The sequence below is a fragment of the Octodon degus genome, unplaced genomic scaffold, assembly GCF_000260255.1.
Source record: "Octodon degus isolate 3935 unplaced genomic scaffold, OctDeg1.0 scaffold00420, whole genome shotgun sequence".
Lineage (NCBI taxonomy): Eukaryota > Metazoa > Chordata > Mammalia > Rodentia > Octodontidae > Octodon > Octodon degus.
In genome coordinates this window covers 348,331-355,093 of record NW_004524996.1, presented here as the reverse complement: position 1 = coordinate 355,093, position 6,763 = coordinate 348,331, and positions in this window count along the sequence as shown.

Sequence of the window (6,763 nt, the reverse complement as noted above, 5' to 3'; positions counted from 1 at the left end):
ATACAAAATGGACATTCATTTGTATCCCTTTTTTTGTTAAGTTCTGTTATTTGACATTATAGGGGTGTAAACTCAGTAAAATATTCTAAAAGTGTCCAGTAGCCCATAATAATATTGGGCATTCTTCTTGACTGGAAATGTCCTGTCCAAATTATTTACATAGAAAATATTTTCGCCAGGCCACCTTCTCTTTTTTACTTACCTACATTACCCCATCCCTCACCCGTTTCCCTGCCCTTTGAAAAACTTCATAAACATGTAGGAGATCAGGAGTGGACAGTTCCAATTAAGGGCAATAGCAGCGAGACCATTTGCCCATGCTTAGCCATAAATCTCTCTGCCAAAGATCTTGTTGTTATACAATATAATCGGCACAACATTCATGCCATAACCTATTCCTATAGGATATAGGGGAAACTACATTTTTGCCTAATAGCCATAGCAGCAATGAAACTATATAAGCTGGTAGGGAATGAAGAACTGGGTCTTTTATGTTTTCCAGAATGGGAAGAGAAAGCACATTGGTCTCTGGATAAATTAGTATAGATTCTGTAATTCCTATAATTTTATCTCAAGTGTACAATATATCTAATCCCAGCCATTACATTTTGATCTCATGGGCAAGACTGCGCAAGAGTAGTGCAAAAAGGCATGCCTGTCATCAGTGCCTGTGAGCTTCTTGTGAGTAGTTTTTGATCCTACAAGCTGATTTCAGCTAACTGTCCTGAAGGGACTAGATGAACAGCATGCCATCGTATGGAAATTGAAGGCAGAGCCTTCTCTCCAGTCTACATAAGATTTGATTGGCTTTTGTTCTTCCTTGAGCATGGTTGAGTGTAGGTCCTAACTTCCAGACATGGGAGATTGTGTCAATCTATCTCAGATAAGTGTTCCTGAGATATTAGTGGCCCTCTGTTTCTCTCTCCAACTGGGAGTTTATTTTCTCACAGGTAAGTATTCCTGGACATGTTTTCTCTTGGGCTGGCCAGTAGGTTGTGGGAGGTTTGATTTTCTCACAGGTAAGTATTCCTAGATTTGTTCTCTCTGGAGATAAGAGGCATGAGAAGTTTGTTGCAGGGCATAACTTTGCATTTAGCTTGGGTTGAAATCTAGCAGAGAGCTTACATTAGTGAGAAACGATGTTGGAGAAAAAGAAAAGGAAATGAATTCCTTTCCCGTGATGTTGTTTTCCATTTGTTGGACTGTCTTAATTGTTTGTGCTGTGTCTTTTCCAATGTACTTATGGTCCCTAAAAATTTTGTTTTCTCAGGTTACAGTCACATTAGTTATCTGAGGCATGGAGTTCTAAATGTCTTGCTTTTGTCCTTTCTGCCAATTGGAACTGTTTATTTAAAAACCCACAAAAAATCAGACCCTGCTGCTTAATTTGTTATTGCTACTCAAAATTATGTTATCCTTGCATTTTGCTTTTTATGTAAATTACTTATGGAAGTGCTTTGGGATTTCTGTTATCTCATTCTGAGCACTATGAGACACAGCCAGTGCTCGCACTTCATCTTCTGAGCTCTCTCTCTCTCTCTCTCTCTCTCTCTCTCTCTCTCTCTCTCTCTTTCTCCTTCCACTCCCTCCACTGTTGAGCTCATGGAGGGGTAACGACAGCCCACCAAGCTTACTAGCTTAGCTCAGGACCCTTATCTGTCCTGCTTTTTCTGTTCATGGTTGCTGCTCACCTCTCCCTGACCTCCCCAAACTCCTTGACATTTAGTCTAATGCGATTATGACTCCCGCCCCCAGGCTTTGCTTCATCTGGCTATCCACAATAAGCTGCAAAGCTAAACAAAGTCAACACGAATGCTTCTGCTTCATAGCAGAGAGAATACGGAATGGAAATATATACAGGAAAAAAGTGATGCTGCCAGCCTATAAGGAAGACTATTATGGATAAAAGGGATATTTCAAGTGTAAATGTGCAAAGCTGTTAGAAGAGGGAAAAAAAGTGTATTTTATGGAATCAGAGGCAGTTTCAGGATAGTGTTTGTAAAGGAATAAAAAAAAAATCAGATTGATGAGTTTAATGGTGTTTGCCTGAATCTCAGCCCTAGGATTTAAAGGAAATGTAAAAGAAAAAGCCTGCCAATTTTTTGATTCTGATAAAACTGTGTCAACAGTGCCCCTAGTAATTATTACAATGGTAAGACATACATAGCGAACTAATTTGAGGTAATACCCAATAGTCATAAAGACTACTAACTTAGACAACTTTTCCTCAACAAAAGTTGTAGATATTAAAATACTGAAGCTGATCAACTATAAATATCAAGGAGTTACATTTTTTAAATTCTTTTTTTACTAATTTATTATTATTATTATTATTATTATTATTTGATTTACACATTGCTGTCATTTATGTAGTTTATTTTTCCATAATTTTATTTTGAAACAAATAGCAATGAGACAGTTTCAAACGAAATTGGTAGGACAGTTTCTATAATTAACACATTGCATACATTCTTCCTAGTGGTTAATTTCTGTACAAGATGTGGACATGATATCTTATTTACAAACACCTTTAGAACAAATTCCTCTGTTCATTAAGAGAATGTAACTATATATCTATCGTAACCTCTTTGAATACACAGATACAAAACGCACATTCATCTATATCCCCTTATTTTGTTAAGTTCTGTTATTTGAATATTATAGGTGTGAGGGGATTTCACTGACTTTATCAGACCCAAAAGCTACAACTCTTGTTGCAGAGGTCCTGCTTTACCTTGGTCTTAACCATCCAGCAAAAAAGTATAAAAACAAAATATAAGAAGTAAAGTCATGCTGTTATGTTGAGCTGTAGGGGACTCAGGTCAACAATTTCTGACATTTCCAGTCAAGCAGAAGACCCAATACTATTATGGGCTACTGGACTCTTTTAGAATATTTTGCTAATAAATTATTTTTATAAGGTATCTCTAATAATTGACCTACAAAGTTTTGACTAGTCTTTTACAATTACAAACTTTAAAAAGGTCATTATAATTTACCCTGGCCAAAAATATATTTGAATAGACTGTGGTTTAGGAAAAACTTTGATTTATATGTCATTTGGTGAACAGCTGTTCTATTTTTTATTTGAGATTTAATATACAGAGTTTAAAGCATGGGTTTTCATGAGTTACCAGCTGGTCTAGGAAACATGAAAATTGGTTTATAATTAAGCAAAAATCATTAAAATTGGGGGTGATTTTTGGACAGGACCCTTGATAGTTTGATAGATTAGTGACCAAACTTTGTTCATCAAAGGAGAGCTCCCAATAAATTCCTTAAAAGACATCCGCAATAATTTGATCATTGATTAAAGATAAGCTTTCCAAAAAATTAAGGTAAGGTTTTTACATGAAAGATGCTGTTGATATGTTAAATATATTTATGCATTCCAAATATACAATATTCTACAGTGTATATTTTCCTTCATAATTAAACATGCCTTTCTCTTATGCTTTAGATATTTATAATAAGAAGTCCATGTCAAGCCAACATGATGTCATCAATCATATAAATTTCTAACAAAAACTTATGTGATGTGTATGTTAACTATAATGAACATTTGATCCTGACTGTCATGTTACTGTGCTATATACAACTATTGATATCAAATGTTCTGCATACAAGTATAACTGCTGTCTGCTAACATTCTACAGGGATTTAGCTACTAAAGTGTCCATGGTTGATAAGAAATGACAGCTCTCTGGCCACACTTTATATTTTAAGTGCTTAAGTCTGGTCTCACCTAACTGGATCTGGCATATTTTGCTAGATCTAAAGACACATTCTTGGGCTTGGGATACAGCTCAGTAGAATAAGCGTTTGCCTCACAAGTGCAAGGTCCTGAGTTTAATTCCTGGTACCACAATAAAATAAAATAAAAACAATAAAGAAGGTGCCAGGGAGATACCTCAGTAGAATAATTGCTTGCCTGGCAACAGCCTGAGTTCAATCCCTGGTAAATAAAAAAAATAAAGATAAATTCTTTTGTATTCCCTTGTCAGCTGCTTCCCTGGAATTATTTGCCTTCAAACAGGGGAATCCTGATGGGTGACACAAGTACCTGTTGATATGGAAATCACTTCCTAAGAATTTAAAATTCACTTACTATTTTTGAAAAGCCTTATCAAAGAATCTGGTGCATTTTAGTAAAAACAATCTTAATTTTTCTCTCTTACAGTATGTAGGTGACTTTTTGCTAGCTACAGAGACCTAGGACTTGTGTAAACGGGAGCCAAATAAGGTATTAGAGTTGTTGCAAGATAACAGGTACTGCATCTCCAAGAGGAAGGCTCAAATAAGTGTTCAAACTGTGAAATTCCTTCGGTCTACCCTTGTGGTTCTCTCAGACCCAAGCTAATCAGGAGTGGAAGAGCTGGGGACCCAAAAGGAGTTCATGGGAACAGTGGGTTACTGTCCTCTGTAGGTGGTAAATTTTGCCTTCCTTGCTAAATCCTTCCATGAAGAAGCCCTGAAATAAAATAATAGTATTCACTTGGATTGGAATTCAGAATGGTGAAAAGCATTTGAGCATTTAAAAAGGGAGATTTGAGGGCACACACTCTGGCCCTATAAGATATCAATAAGCGCCTTTGAGCTGATTGTTCATGAGAAAGTACAAGATGTAATGGGAATCTTAACTCAGACCTTATGGCCATGCAAATGCTCTATAGCCTGTTTGTCCAAAACACTGGATTATATGGTAGCCTGGTGGCCATCATGCTAGCAGGCCACTGCAGAAGCTGCTATATTGGTAAATAAGGCTGAAAAATTAACTCTAGGTTAAAAAGTTGAGCATGTTCATGCCCCATGTGTTGGACACACAGTTCTGGGACCCTGATAGAAGCAGGCTCTCAGGTACAAGGCTGGCCTAGTACAGGCAGCCCTCTTTGAAGACTCTTATCTAACTCTAAAGACAATACAGACAATTAATGCTGCCTCCCTCCTTCCAATGTCATTTTCACACCCGGCGCATTGAGCATTGAGGTTCTTATTTGGAAAGACTTGATCTTTGGGACACAGTTGGAGACATCAACATTGTCATATTTGCAGATGGCAGCAACATGGTAATAGATGGGGTACAGAGTGTGGGAACAGTGGTTGTGACTGTGAAAAGGAAAGTGTGGTCAGTAATACAGTTCTTAGGTTCTATCTCCAAAAAGTCCAGACTGATCATGCCCACCTGGGCTTTGGAGTTGGGAAAGGACAAGAGACTGATGTCTTTCCACATCTAGGTATGCATTATGTATTTGCCACTGTTCATGTGCATGGTGTCATCTAGCAGCAAGGAGGCCTCCTAAGTTCAGGAGAAAAACCACAAAAAAAAAAAAAAAAAACTCCCAGGAGATTTCACACTTGTTATATACTCTGATTTCTCTTCAAATTGCATAAATTATTTGCATTTTAAACTTGTTACAGGCAGTATGGTAGGTCACTGAAGTGGCAGTGATACAGTGTCCTGGACTAAAAGGACACATCATTGAGGCCTGAGGCAATAGGGTTGCAGAGTTGGCAACAAAACAAGATGCTGTGGGTGATTCATTGCCTGAAACACATATCAAGGTAGCTCCACTTCTTCAGCCACTAAAATATTCTGAGACTGAGTTATCGTGGGCCAAGTCAGGAGGAGCATCAGAAAGATATGCATCACCGAGTCCTAGCCCAGGTCTGGTGAGTGTGCAGGAGAGCTTTCTGCTACCTGCGCAGGCGGTGGGACCAGTCCCAGCCCAGGCGCAGCGTGGGTGAGACCCTCTCCCAACCCCTTGGAACGCCCCCAACACTCCGCAGCACCTCCCCCACTCTGTCCACCCAGTAGGAATTTCTGCCATGTTCCAGGAACCCCCAGACCCAGTCCTAGCCCAGATCCAGTAAGTGTGAAGAAGAGCTTCCTCTCCCCCTACTCCACCTTGTCCCCTCCAAGCACAGCTCAGGCCTGGCATACATGCCTGGGGTGTAACCCTACAACTAAAATCCCTGAAGAGTGTAGAGGACAGATCCACCCAGCTAGTCCAGGAGCAAAGCATCTTGCCACAGGGGCATAACAGGCTCAGCCTCAAGGGCAGCAGCGGGAAGGAGTTGAGCACAGCAGCCAGAACTAAGCCAGGCACAGCTGGATAAGTCCAAACTTTGTAGAGGTGCACTTGAACTTCAGTATGTGCGAAGGTTATAACTACAGTAAAGATCTACAACAACGGTCAGAAGACAGTGCTACACAAAATGAGGAGAAGGAACAAAATGCAACTTCAGAACCCAAGCCCACCCATAACAGGTGCAGAGGGCACTAACAAAGAACAAATTGGGAATCACACAGCTGAAAGCAATGAATCAACGGCTTCTGAAATAAAGAAACAGCTGTAGAAAGGTATAGAGGACCTCAGATTGGAAATAAAAAAAAGAAATACTTGAATTAATAACATCTGCACTAAAGATTCAAATGCAGAAACATATGGAGGAAACCCAGTGCCCAGCCAGAACAAGTGCGGAGGACACAAGCTCGTCTCAAATGTATGAAATGATAGCGTCGATAGTAAGTAAGCAACAGCAGAAAGGTATGGAGGAAATCACAATGCAATTCTTTTCTGAAATAAAAAAAGAACTCTCAGAACTCATAGCATCTGAAGTAAAGAAGCAACTACAGAATCATAGGGAGGAAAACCAATTGAAAAAAAAAACACTGCAGTAAAAGAAATTATAACTGCTTCTAAAGAAGTTATTGATAAAAAGTAGAGGAAATTAGAAAAATGACGGGTTCCTTGAATGAGCA